The sequence below is a fragment of the Peromyscus leucopus genome, chromosome 6 (assembly GCF_004664715.2).
Source record: "Peromyscus leucopus breed LL Stock chromosome 6, UCI_PerLeu_2.1, whole genome shotgun sequence".
NCBI classification, from domain to species: domain Eukaryota; kingdom Metazoa; phylum Chordata; class Mammalia; order Rodentia; family Cricetidae; genus Peromyscus; species Peromyscus leucopus.
Window position 1 is genome coordinate 25,380,796 of NC_051068.1, and position 15,238 is coordinate 25,396,033.

The 15,238-nt window shown below is 35.5% G+C and overlaps 1 non-coding gene across 1 annotated transcript; it reads left to right on the forward strand.

Moving 5' to 3' along the window:
- The first annotated feature begins 5,667 nt into the window (after positions 1 to 5,667).
- Positions 5,668 to 5,769, forward strand: LOC114710291. Its single transcript, XR_003737038.1, has one exon. It is a non-coding gene; the product is annotated as a U6 spliceosomal RNA (small nuclear RNA).
- The last annotated feature ends 9,469 nt before the right edge of the window (positions 5,770 to 15,238 follow it).

Below are 15,238 nucleotides of genomic sequence, written 5' to 3' on the forward strand. Positions count from 1 at the left end.
GGCCCTCAGGCAGATTCCAGGTTGGCTCTTAAGGAGTACATTATGTGCATGCCTTGGCTACTGGTCTGAGCCAATTTTCTCGACCCTATGGGTCTGTCCTTCTACATACATATATTTTTTAAATGCCCTCTGAAACATGTGGGTTGTTACTTAAGCAGCATCTCGCACAGCTGTGTCTCTTGATTGTAAGCTACATCAGACCTAATCCAATCCTATTTGTGATTGCATATGTATTGTCTCTTTTGAGAAAAGGGCAATGCATTACATATATGAATATATTAATTCATTTTAACTATTTTGTGTAAATAATTTACCTGGTTTTATAAATGAGACTATGAACTTTTTAAATTGTAAAATTTGAAAAGTTCAGCAGGTCAGATATGCAACCTACAGCTAATGTGCCATGAGACTAAATCTATGTAGTCTACTCTATAGAATGCCATGGTCACACACCCCTTTAATCCTAGCGCTCGGGAGACAGACAGGAGGATCAGCATGACTTCCAGGCCAGCCTGCTCTACATAGGGAGTTTCAGGACAGCCAGGAATACATAGAGAGACTCTGTTATAAAATTTAATTAAATTTAATTAATTTAAATTAAAACAAATTCTGTAGAGTGATCTTCAGGCTGAAAACTCAGGGAACATTTCAATCTCACAGTTGTAAGAAAGATTTGTTTTTTTTTTTTTTCCTTAGAAAACTTAGTTCTTGCTCTTGCAGAATTTGATGTATCTGATCAAGCCCAAAACATGATAAAGAAAAATCTTTTGCCTAAGTTATATGAACTTTATATGTGAATTTTATCTACCAAAGCATCTTCATTGCAGCTACATTGATATTATACACCAGACTCTCGTAAGGTTGCTACATAAAGTGTAATCATTACAACTACGGCACAGGAAAATTCTTATAGATGTTTGGTTAGACTACCAATTATACATTACTTCATATTTTCTTAAGTGTCATGTATTGTCAGCACACTTAACTGTAAAACCAAGTATTACTGGTCTAAAAACAGAAAATAAATGTAGTAATAAAATGACTTTTAGTCGTATCCTGTATTACACATAGATCAGTGTCTTGTTAAGCTATCATCAGAGAACTTTCCTCCTACTGCATATGGGAACAAATATAGACACTGCCAGACAATACACAGAGAGTGAGAGATTGGAACACCCAGCCCTAATTGGAATGTTTCCATTAAATCCCTCCTGCTAAGAGCTCAGGAAACCCCAAGGAAGAGAAGATGAAGAGAGTATAGGAACCAAAGGGGATGGACAACATCAGATGAGCAAGATTCTTTAAATCAACTAAGCAAAGTTCACATGAACTTTGCAGAACTGAGCCAGCATGCACAGGGCCAGCACAGGCCTGAACCCGGTCCTCTACCTACTTATCATGGCTTTCACTTTGGTGTTTTTATGGCATTTCTGAGTATGCAAACAAGTAGGTCTCTGATTCTTGTGCCTTCTTGGGGGCTCTTTTCCTTCTGTTGGTTGTCCTGTCCACCTTCAATGTGATAGTTTTTGTTTTTCTTATTATATTTAAAAAATATGAATGAATGAATGAATGAATGAATGAATGAATGAATGAAAAACATAGCCACTAGGATAAAGGTTAACAGCTGAACTGTGATTTATACCTGCTGGGAGAGGGCAAATCAGTTTTCTCCAATGGAAATGAAACTGGGTATATCTTTCCAGGATATACCCTCATGTTCAGGAGCAGGTGATAGACATATAATGGGCACCACAGTTTTTATGTGCTCTTATTTGTTTATAGTTTGGTGGATTTTTTAGGGAGGATACTTTATTTTGTTTTCTTGTTTTTGTTGCTGTTATTTTATTTTATTTCTTTGAGGAAAAACTTAAGTAGGGTGCAGGGGGGGAGAATCTGGAAGGACTTAGAAAGGGGAAGAATATGATTAAAATATATTTAAATTTAAAAATTGCTCTAAATAGTAAAAAAAAAAAAACCACAAAGGTGTCTGAACCATCGTAATTATGAGATAAAATGAACAATTAGCAAAGTGGAGGCATAAATAGTTTTAAGATGAAAATATCTCAATTTGCAAAGTAATCTTGGCTGAGAACTGACAAAAATTATTGCTAAATTTAAAGACTAAACATGGAGGAAGAGACATTACATGTTATAATATATAAATATTAACAAGTAGAATATTATTATAAGTCAATAAACTAAAAAATAATAGTTATAGTAAAGTAGGCAAGCCCAAGACAGACCAAATCTCAGCATGGAAATGGAACTTGGGCACAAAATCTAATCCTTATCCAAGAAAGCATTGGCAATTGTTAGCAGCTAGGAGAAAGAAAGTTTCTCTAATGTTGTTCTTAGTGATAAGTCAATCATGCTCCTTCTGACAACCACACATTCAAGGATGTTTGGACAGCACAAGCCAATCTTAATGGGTTTTATAATATATATATATATATATATATATATATATATATATATATATATGTGTGTGTGTGTGTGTGTGTGTTGTGTGTGTGTGTGTGTGTGTGTGTGTGTGTGTTTGGAGGGTAATGAAGGTTTGAGTGGACAAGAATTGGAACATAGAAATGAATATGATAAAACATTTTATATGAAAAAAATCAAAGAACTAGTAATAATATTTTATTATATTATTTCTATTTAAATAAAGCTTTAGAAAGGATAATACAACAGGAAATCTATAATTTTATTCCATGCTGCATCTGTTTAAAATAAAAGAAATGATGTATCAAATATTTAACTTCATTTAATTTTGAAGTTGAAATATACATTTATTAATTAATGAGTTTACAAATTAGGCCCAAAACAGAAAATGTGTTTCTTGAAAAATTAATAGATTTTTAGTTTAAGCAAATAGATTACTTTAAATAATATTCAATTATCAATAATTATTTGCTGATTTTACTTAATTTCCTGTTTTTACTTTACTTACTCAACTTTTCATTTCTATAACAATGTGTGAGATAATTAAATTATGAAGATAAAGGTTTATGTTTGTTCACAGTTCTGGAAGTTTCCATATATGTTTGGTGACTCTCTTTCATTTAAGTATATGGCATTGTAGGTCAGCTTGACATAGTGCATAAACAGGAAACTCCTTTGCCATGTAGCAATCAAGAACACAAAGAGAAGACTGATTGGACACCAGCACACATCTCTTTGCCTGATTTTCTTTGAATAGACACCAGTTTATATAGGTTTTGTCACCTCTCAGTAGTGTTACAGACTGGTACTTGATATTTGAGTTCATAAGCCCTTAGGAATTCTGGTCTAAACCATAGACTTCTCATGTAAAGACTTTCAATGGAATTAAAAGAAACAATGTGTAACACAATTCAGAGGTCTTTTTATATTCCTACCTGTGGCCAAAACTTTGTATTAAAAAATCATGATTTCAGCATAAACTGTCAATTTCAGTTACTTTGAAATAAGTTTGGATCCATTTGTGAGAAAATCTTGCAACACTGGCTAATTTGAATAGTCAGATATTCAAACTTTTAAGACAATGTGTACATGCATATTCTTTGGGAGCCATATACGGGCGTCTTTCTGTATCTCCACCACATCAGCCATGATACATTGATTTTACTTCATCCATCATTGGCCAAGAAGAACTGAGATAATTTAAAGGGCAGGAAAGCTTTTCAAGTGGCATTAAAATTTTATTATATTTATCAATGCTTTATGAATAACTTCAATGAGATTTCAAGTTGAAATTAGATGTCAGGATTACTCTAGTATTTTTGTGAGTGACCAGGAAATTTAGAACAGGATAAATAAAAACCAAAGCAAAAAAAAAAAAAAATTACAAGGCATTTAGAAAGAAACTTGCAGATTATTTTTTGTTGTTACTATATTTACTGAAAGATACTGCTGTACTGCATGCTTTAAACCAAAATTCACAATTGTAACATTTGCCCTTTACATTATAGTTTTAAACTAAAACATAACATTCTCTCTCGATATTTAAATTTTTTTCCAAAATAATATGAGAGGTTATAGTGTTATTATGTTTTGTTTTATTCCTTGAGAATGTTATACAATATTTGAGCACGCTGCTCTGTAATGTGGTTGAATACCTCGTATCACTCCATTGAAGAAAACTGATTTTCCCTCTGCAAGCACTATCTACTGTGAATAGCTTCTTGGCTGGTGTGAGATGTAGTGTTCACTTATTATCCCTTCCTCCATGCTGGGGTTTTGGTCAGCCTTGAGCTTGTGAAAGTCATATGAATGATTAAACTGGACTTGATGAAACAAAATACATCACATAAAAATATAGGGTTATGCATTTTTATTTACTGCAATTGTTTTCAGACTTTTACAATTTAATATGTACTTAATATTTGCAAAATTATCTTAATTAACCCCATGTGAAATTCAGTTTTTGAATTATAACCTTCCTTGTTGCTCTATAAAATTATTTGCATGCTTTTATCAAAATGTATTAAAAAACAGTGATTCATACATTCACAAAGAAAATTTTGTTTTCCAGGAAAAAGAATCATCCATGACCTGTAAAATATAACTTTTTAAACCATTTATCATTTTAATTCAAGTGTAAATGGCAGATTATAATTCATTTAACTTAATTATTTCAAAACAAAGTTAAGAATTACCAGAAATGATTGAACCAAGCATCAACATAATGAATACATTTTTAAACATTTATTTTTTGACATAAAATTAACATTAATTTATTAGAGTGGCCAGTAGCATTATGCTGAGGTAGATTAAATGGAATTATAGAACAAAACTTCTAAGAAGCCCCCAGCTTAGCTATACTTCCATAATTGTATAAATACAGTTTAGTTATTCACAGGTAAATATAAATCTTCAGGTTAGAATATGAATACCTTCCCCCTGTTAAAAAGACAAATTTCAGAGTGATGTATAGACAGAGTTCCCCTGGACATCCACATGTGCTATTTCATAAGTTCTTCCCTTAACAACACACCTGCAGATGCAATTCACGGAGCCTCTTTTCACCATTGGCTGCCTTCTTTTTTATTGGTTTGTTTTATTGTGAATGTTTATATGTGTGAATGTTGTGTTGTGTGTGAATACACGTAGAGGGCAAAAGAGGAAGTTAGTAGGGTTGTTCTGATTGATAACTCTTGGCTTTATTCCTTTAAGTCAAGGTCTCTCCTTGAATCTGGAGCTGCTCTGGCTATCAGAAGCCCCATTGACCCTCCTGTCTCCACCAACACAATGCTGAGTTTATAAGTGTGGATGCTGGGGACTTGAACTAAGGCCTCATGCTTGAGCAGCAAGTGTTGTTATCCATCGTCCCAGCCCAAAACTTTCTATATCACCCTTAACAACTGTAAAATATGAACCATTGTCCTTCTTTTAAAATGTTAGTGCTCTCTAGTTTTAGGACATAAAAATATCAGCTTCCTCAATTAGTAACATTTTAAGATTTTGTAGCTTGACAACTTCTTTTTTTTTTCAATACATGTCTTTACCTTTTTATTATTTACTCTCAAGAACAATGAAATGTCCTCTTTGAATAATTTTTCCATGTACAACTACGCTATAAATATCGTGGCAATAATAAGAACTCTTAATTAATTCCTCCACCTTTTTTTCTTTAATGTATTAAGATGTCCAATAAGAAAGTATGCGAAAGATAAATAAGATATATTGGACATGCTCATCCCAGCAGCATATATAATAAACATGGAATGACCCAGAGAAGATTAGCATGGCTCTTCAGAAGAATGGCCCACAAATTCACAAATACTTATTTTTGGAAGAAACATGAAGTTTGGTGGGGAGAGAAGTGGACAGGATTTGGATGGAGTTGGAGGTGGTGAAAGAATATGAGCAAAGCATATGAAAAAATAAATGCAAAAGAAATATTAGACACTGACAATTCACTGTCCAACCAGCAAGTTTAAGGAAAAGTGTTGACCATCCCTATGGACCTTGAAATTTAAAACCAGAGGCTTGAGAACCATTACTGAGATAATATGTTAACATTTTATGAAATTTCAAAAGATGTCTAACTTTTTTTGGGGGGGGAGTAAGACTGATTTGATTGACTTACTTAACTAACAAAGGATTTTTTTTTCCTATTTAAAAATTTGGTATGGGATTTTTGTTTATGTGGGCTGGTGCACGTATACATTTGGGTTTGAGATTTATATACACACCCGTGTACATGCATGATGAGGCAAGAGAGAAAGAGACAACAGGTATCTTTCTCTGTTGCCCTCAGAAGCTTAGTTCTTTCAGTGTCTGTTACTGAACCGGAAATTCACTATTTGAACTTAATTGTATGGGCAGAGGGCTGGGGAGATACCCCTATTCACATCCTCCCAGTATCAAAATATAAAAAAACACTTTCAGTTTCTGAATCATTGTCATTTGAAATTCCTGAGGAAAGAATTTCACTTTCCACTGTATGTACCAGTGTATGATCATCACTCATTTGTGAACAGTTGCTATTTCTATGTCTAATTATCATGACAAATAAGAAATAGTTGCTTCATTTTACTTTGTCATCATTATGTAAAATGAAAACATGGAAATTCCATAACCAAGAGTAATGCTTTATTTATTCCTCCAATTTAATCTGAGAACAGATCACAGCTACCATTTACTAAACCTGTTTATATATATTGAAGTTAAATAGTCATAAAAGTCAGCATGCCATAAAAATTCATTATCTAAACCTTGACACTGTGAGAGGAAAATTAAATATTTAAACACATTTGTTTTGCATCTTCATTTGTCTTTATTTGTAGAATAAACTGGTAATATATTAAAAGATGTGTAATTGTTTTATTGGAATCACTTTGAGGGGATGAGGAAATGGGTCAGTGCCTAGGAATAGGAGAGAGATTTGGCATCTGGGATAACGTAATTGCTGTTCACATCTTCTCTGTTTTACCTATTCAGTTTTTACCCTCCCCCAAATTCCTATTAATCAATGATGCTTTATCAGTCCATTGTTTTTGCCTTTCAAACAATGGTATGTGTGAAACGGTAGCTGACTGTCTTCAGTTGTTGATATAAATTTAAAATTCACCCAGATATTTTGATATCTCCATACATCTCTTGTTTTTATTGTGGCATGATGTTCTATTTGTAACAGTAGCACTATAGTTTTCTTTCTTGTTAATTCATCACTTGAAGGATATCTTCTTGTTCCTGTTGCTTGGCATTTAGGAATAAATTGTTATAAACAGAAAAACAAACAAACAAAAAAGAGTTATGGAGCCTATTCCAAATAGATACATCTACAAAACATCCCATGCCTAATACTTGGGGAAACATTGTGGATGAGTGAGTGGAAAGATTGTAAAAGTCAGAAGTTCAGGGTATTTCCTGTGAGATTATGTTTCCTAGAAGGATCAGAAACTTTACCTGACAATTCTCACCCACATGACTGTCCAAACATGAGATGAACAAGAATAACAAGTATGCCAAACTGGATAAGGAAAACCCCACAATGCCTCACAAAGAACAATAGTCAACTAAGTAAAGCTGGGAGCAGGAGAGGTGGCCTTCCCCAGGCAAGAGAATGTAATTGGTTGTCCAGGGATAAATGGTCAGCCGTGAAAGCATAGGTATAAGTAATATTATACAGAGTCAACAGGTTATATTTAGGAATATATGTGTAATTGCAAATACATATGTGCATGTAATAACATTTGATGAAAAACAAAGCCATGAACTTGAAGGAGAGAAGGGAGGGGAGGGGAAAGTATAGAAGGAGACATGTTGTAATTAAAATAAAATATCAACTTCAAACAAGACCAAAGAGAAAAAATAAACAATTAAAAAAGTACAATGACCAAAAGCAATTTGAAAGAGAAAGGGTTTATTTGGATTACATTTCCTGTTCACAGTTCCTCATGAAGAAAATCAAGGCAGAAACCTGAGGCACTAACTGAAGCAGAAACTGTAAAGGAAGCTCACTTGGTCACAGTCAGCCCTTGCTTGGACCCAGGGGCATTTCCAGAAACCAACATATGGCTGTGCACAACTACCTGTAATTCCACCTCCATGGGTGAAATGGGGCTCTAATTAGTCTTAATCAATAAAAACCAGGAGTCGGATATTGAGGGTGAAAGCTGAATGATCAGAGAAGCAGAGTAGCCAGCCACCAAAGACTTCTTACCTCTACAAAACCTCAAACTAAATGGCCAGGGTCCATCTCTATGAATATTCCTGTCTCTACTACTTTTTTTTGTTGTTATTGTTTTGCTTTTTGAGACAGGGTTTCTCTGTGTAGCTTTGTGCCTTTCCTGGAACTTGCTTTGCAGACCAGGCTGGCCTTGAACTCACAGAGATCCATCCACCTGCCTCTGCCTCCGAGTGCTGGGATTAAAGGCGTGTGCCACCACTGCCCGGCATGCCTCTACTTTCTTAATGTTGGGATTAAAGGCATGCATTACCACTCTGTTTCTCATTTAGACTAGATAAATATCATGTTGCACATGGTGGCCTTGAACTTCTGATCCTTCTTCCTCCCAAGTGCTAGAATTAAAGGTGTGTGCCACCACTGCCTGGCATCTATGGTTATCTAGTGGCTAGCTCTGCCATCTGATTTCCAGGCAAGCTTTATTTGTCAGAACACAAACACAATATCATACATTACCCCCTTTTTGTCTAAACAAAAAGCGAAGGTTTTAACTAGCATAAAACTATATACAATATGTACAGTAACTATATATAAATACGTATAGTCAATAATTGCATCAACAATGTCTAGTTCAGTAACATTTGACAAATTCACAGAAAATACTGCATTATCTATCCTATCTTAGTAAGTCCAAAGTGTTGTGCCTAATTTACTTTCTATCTTAACTTGCATTATCAACCCAAAACTATATTTTTATGTCTCTCAACCTTATGCACTTTACATCTCCTTTGTGAGTTTCTTTTCTGAGTTTGTTAAAAAGGAAAACTGTAGCCATCTAGTCTTCAACTCCTTCAGAAATTTGAGAAGGATATATTATTACCTGAGTAAACAGGAAGTGTAGAGCAAACAACTTCCAAAAATAAGAAATGATAGAAACTTCTGGTTGCCTGTACAATCACATAAAGTTCCTCTGTAATGTTGGGGCATCCATCTTTGGCCAGCAAGACTAGAATATCTGACAGACTCCTCTGTGAATCAGGATAAAGGACTGTCCCACCTTTTCTTGGCAATGTTCTGCAGTCACTTTCTTTTGTCCTGTATGTCTGCTTTCGACAGCACACTGTCAGCTGTCAAGGCAATGGCAGCTTCTTGTGCAGTGGCTAACTTTTGCCACAAAGAAAGTCAACTCCACATGGAGTTTCTTTGATACCCATCATCTTCTCTGAAGTAGATTGGTGCTGTCAGGAACAGACATGCCTCATTGTCATAAAACAAAACAAAACAAAAACCTTATGTTATTAAAATATCTTAAATGCCATATTCTTTAGATCTCTGAAGTGTTTGAAGACCATCTGTCTATCTAAAATATAACTCTAGTTGACCTTGAAAAAATACCTAATATGACTACAAGTTTGATTGTAATAAGTGAGTAACTACTAACCTTCATTTCCTTATTATCTTAAATAGCTTGTATTAATGTTTTCCAGGGACTAGAAATTTACATCACATTGTTAGATGAGCTCTATAGCTACAATTCTTTGAATAAGTGTAGGAACACATGTACAGTACATTCTAACAAAAATAACCTTAAATTTTATCAATATACAAAAATCCATAGCAATGTAAAATATTTAAAACTAGTAATTGCCTGTTTGGGTTTAAAGTAAATTCAATAATCTACTCCCCCCCCATCATTTCTATAACATATATACAGTATAACATAAATAACCTCTTTATATCAATATACAGAAATCCAAGCTAATGTAAAATATTTAAAACTAGTAGTTGCTTTTCTGGTCTAAAAGTAGATTCAATAATCTACCTTTTTATTCAATTTCTATATCCCCCTTTTTTTTAGAACAAAATTCCTGAATGTAATTGCCTTTGTTTAGCTTTTTTTTTTTTTTACCATTACTAATAACAACCTGTAACTAACCAAACTAAATGGTGAAAAATATCCATAACATATTAAATGACTGAAAACTCCCCACCCTACCTCTTGAGAATATGGGTGTTGTATTCTTAAAATTACTTCCTGCTGTCTAGGGAAGACAGCATCTTTATGGAACCCTGAAAAAAATTGGGATACTTGTCAAGTCCTGAAAGAGATAGCTATGTCATATGTTATCCAGTCTCTGTATAATGAAAAAGTGCAGGGCTTGTCTCAAGTCCTGGCTAAAGTAGTCTGTGAGGCTAGATCATCTCAGCTAACCACCTTTAAAGGGTCCTGAGTAGTTTATAGTCCAAAAACCAATCTTTAAGTGGTATTTGTCAGCTTAGGGGTGTTACCATAATCCAGGTGGATTGATCATTGTGGGGCCCCATCATCTTTTCAGAGACTTCAGAGATGTCTTTTTCTTGGGACATTTTCTCCAGATCATTTGTCCTTTTCCTTTAGATGTCTCATTTGTCCAGTAGTCTTCAGAATTCTTAGCTGGATGCCTTCATTCTCCTGGAAAGACAAAAACAAACCCTTGCCCCAACCCTAACTTGGGGAGTTTACCTTTGGGCAAGGTATATCTAATTAAATGAAAAGCATTTGTCATTTAGTTTAACCATAAATTAATTTAGATTGAATGGTCATGCTGGTTGATGAACTGTCACCTCTTCTAATTAAGAGGACTCTTGTTCTGGTTTCTCCAAAATTTTTGTTTTATCTTCTAAATGCTGTTCTGTCATTCAGAGCAGTATGTTAGTTTTTGTTTGTTTGTTTGTTTGTTTTGTTTTTTGTTTTTAGTAAGCATTAGGTCTCTTAATTGCTCTGTGGCAGGGTTTCCCTCACAGTGAATGACTGAACCAAATTTAACATAAGGGTCTGTGAGAGGCCCCCGCAAGATGTTTTTCTGATAGCAAAGCATTACCCTTTCTGTCCCTTGTTGATCTGCACTCTTTGGTCCAATGTCTGCCTTTGCCACATCTTTTGCATACTCCAGAAGGGAGGGCCTTTTTGTTTGGAGTATTCCTAGCAAAAACATCATTTTGAGGAATGCCCTGTCTACAAGACCTTTCTAGGGGACCTTGTTTGCCACAATTAAAACGCTTGACAATTTTGATTTTTCTTCAAGCCTCTGGAAATCACATCTCCTAAATAAGAATCACCGTGGTTATGAGATTCAATATTGACTGTATCTTGGATCCATCGCTCTATGGGTGCTGATCTTTCCATTAAATGCCCAATTACCCTTTTGCATTGGAAATTAGCATTTTCAAAAGCCAAAGATTCAACTATTATTTGTCTAGCTTTTGAATTTGGTATCATTCTATTTACAACTAAAGTCAATCGCTATAAAAAATCAGGGAAGGTTTCTTTTGGGCCCTGTATAACTTCAGTAAATGACTCCGTTCTCTTTTCAACTTCTTCATTTCAGTCCCAGGCATAGAAAGCTGTTGCACAGTGCAAAGCCAGAGTGTTGTCATCATATCAAGACTATCTTTGTACATCAGTATAATCTCCCTTTCCAAGAAGTTGGTCTTCGGAGATTTCAATACCTCTAGCCCTACTTCATTCTTGTTCATGGTCCTAGCTTCATCTTTCCACCAGGTCCTCCACTGTAAATGAGGACCAGATTCCAACACTGCTGTAACCAAGTCTCTCAAGTCTTGTGGGACAATTCTGTTACTAGTTGACCATAAATTTAGCATCTACTCCACAAAAGGTGAATGCATACCATATAGGACTATCACTTTCTTAAATTTCCTCAAATCTAACATTTCCACAGGAATCCAGTCAGCTCTTACACAGCCTTGGGAATATTTGTCATTTAGCAGTTGTTCCTGCAAGATGACCAGATAAATTAAGGTTGGTTGTTTGAAAACTTTGGGTGGTTCCTCTCTAATTTTATAATGTAATGGTGAGATTGGTTCTTCTTTAAATTCCTCTGTTTGGATCAGAATATCTCTATGATCAATTTTAATAAGTTTTTATAAAGCCTGTATCTTGGCCTTCATATCAACCAACTTTTGTAGCAATAAACCAGGAATTATCAAGCTAACAAAAAAGATTATCAAAATGATAATTAACATTATGTCAATCCCAGTTAAATTGGCTATCCCTTCATTTAATGGTTCCATTTTTAAAACATGCGTTGTATAATCATAGAGAGACCTATCTCTCTCCATCATAATAGTGTTTCCCAATTTTTTTAATGTGGGGAAAAAAACCCTCTCTCTTTTAACTGATTCCCCCCCTTTAAGAATTTCTGGTTGTCTCACCAAATCTGCTGACAATGACAGTGAAGATGATGGTGAAGTGTGAGGCTGACGGCTGCTAGGTAGAACACTAGAAGCCAGAGGGGGTGTCCAGGCAGCAGCATAGTGTGGTAGCAACCTGAGGCAAGGGTCCAGGGAAAGCTCAAAACCCACAGGGAGAGCGAGAAGCCTAAGAGCCAACTGTCTGCAGAGGGGAACCTGCAAAAGCTAACTCTGGCTAAGTACAGCCAATTCTGGCAGCATTTGGAGCCACGAACCTGTGGAGTTTGCTACAGAGAGGCCGCAACAGAAAAATCCCAAATTTGCTCAGAGGCTTGGGGAAAAAAAGAAAGGAAAACCTGTCTGTCCAGGTGGCAACTCCAGTGGGAGCCCCCACATGAGGCTTTGGTGTGTGCTGGCGGTTGCAAAGCCACAGGAAAGTGGCTTTTTTGTGAATTCATGCCCCAGAAGTTGATGCCAGATGAAGTGTGATACTAATTAGTCTTAATAATTAAAACCTGAGTTAGAAATCAAGGGTGAAACCTGAATAATCAGAGAAGCAGAGTAGCCAGCCACCAAAGACTTATCTCTATGAAATCTCGGACCTAATGGCCAGGGTCCTGTGTCTATGAATCCTCAGACTGAATGGACCCAAAATCCTGACTCCACCTTCCTTATATTCCTGTCTCTACCTCCATGGTGCTAGGATTAAAGGCATGCACCACCACTGCCCATCTCTGTTTCTCTTTTAGACTGGATCAATCTCATGTAGCCCAGGTTGGCCTTGAACTCCTGATCTTCCTCCTTCCTCCTCCCAAGTGCTGGGATTAAAGGTGTATGCCACCACTGCCTGGCATCTATGGTAAACTAGTGGCTAGCTCTGCCCTCTGATCTCTATGCAAGCTTTATTTGTCAGAAAACAAACAGAATATCTTAAAACACAGGGAGATCCTTCACCTCTGGCCTGTAGGGCTTCTGTACTCATGTGCATACACACACACACACACACACAGAAAGAGAGAGAGAGAAACAATTAAAGGCAATAAAATTCTTAAACATGAAAAACAAATACTTCTAAATTTCAAAGTCTTTAGAAATTAAATGTGAAATACTGTATATATTTGTAAAAGATAAGACATATTTTCTTAATTCAGCTATTAGACACTCATTAACCAGAATTAGCCAGTATATATTTCATGTTAGGATATTCTTACACACTATAGAATATGGATATAATATACTTGAAAAATATATTCCCATAGTATTATTATATTTAAAATTTGACACAAAAGGCTGAAATTTCTCCAAAGTTACAATTTGTATTTACTTGATTATTATATTGATTTATGTGTTTGTCTGTGTGTCTGTGAGACTTAATGTCACTTTTGCGAGGTTGGCTGCAGATGCCAGAAAATAGTATAATAATTCATGCAACTAAGTCTACAGACACCTAGTAATCAACTGACCTGTGCACAGGGAACCCTACTCAGGTTCTTGGGATGAGCAGCAGCTACTCTTAAATTCTGAGGCGTCATTCTAGTTCCTTAATCAATTATTGACTGATTGAATGAATTTTGTTTTCCACATACACAAGCCCAGAACCTTGTTCCTGTTAAAAAGGCAGGACTTTATCATCCCACTACAACACCAACACACTTTCAAATTACAAGAACTTCTGTTGAGATTTTCTTTCAAACTGTGACTTTTTAATTAAGATAGTGCTCTTTGTACACATAATAAATTATGAGGTAAGTTCATAGTAATCCTGCTAAATAGAGAATATTTTACAGGTTTAATTAACAGTGTGAAAATATTTCTGGTTAAACATCTCAAGGGTTGCTTCCAAACTTACAAATATATTTTATACTATAATTTTTGTAATTTCATGTTATAGATATAAACTTTGTAATATATATCACTTTGTATTTATTGTCCTAAAAAAGTTTTCAGACAGTATACTTCAGTCACATACTTTCTACTTCTCCAACTCCACCTACATCCTATGTACCTCCCTACCCAACTTGAAAGTTTTTACTTTCTCAAAATAAATGAATCCTCAAAGACTAAAATAAAATAAAAACAAAAACAAACAATAAAAAATACCACACCAAAGACATCAAGCCATGAGGCTGGAGTGATGGGTTAGTCATTATGAGTACTGGATGCTTTTCTGCAGGATGAGAGTTCAATTCCCAGCACCCATTGGGCAACTCACCATCATCTATAACTCCAGTTGCAGGGAATTCAAGGCCCTCTTCCATCCTATGTTGGCACCAGACATGCTCTTGGTATATAGACATACAAACAGGCAAACATTCATACAGAGAGAGAAAGAGAGAGAGAGAGAGAGAGAGAGAGAGAGAGAGAGAGAGAGAGAGAGAAGAGAGAGAGAGAGAACAAATATACAAATCAAGGAGACTATCTTGCATTGGATAACTACTCATGAGTACAGTTTCTTGCACTAGAATTGGGTTGTTATAAACACCCCATTGGAGAAAATTGATTTTCCCTCCCTCAATGGGTATTAATAGTTTGTTAGAGATATAACTTTGTGCCACTTCCCTTTCTCTTGCTGGGTTTTTGTCTGCTTTGAACTTCTCCAGGTATTATGTGTGTTATTATAGTCTTTGTGAGTTCATTTGGGTATTAGCCATTTTGTGTCTGGAAGAAACTTTTTCCATACAGGTCTCTATCACCTCTGGCTCTTATAATCTTTCTGTCTCCTTTTTTACATAGATCCCTGAACCTTGAGTGGAAGGTAAGATAAAGACATCCCATTCAGTGATCAAGACTCCAAATTGTCTCACTCTGTACATTGTCCAGGTGTGGATCTCTCTATTTACCCTGTACCAGAACAAGGTGATCCTCTCATAAGAGTTGAGCCTTATAGTGAACTGACAGCCAATTGTGGAGGTTGAGGGATCCAGGTTGTGGTTATAT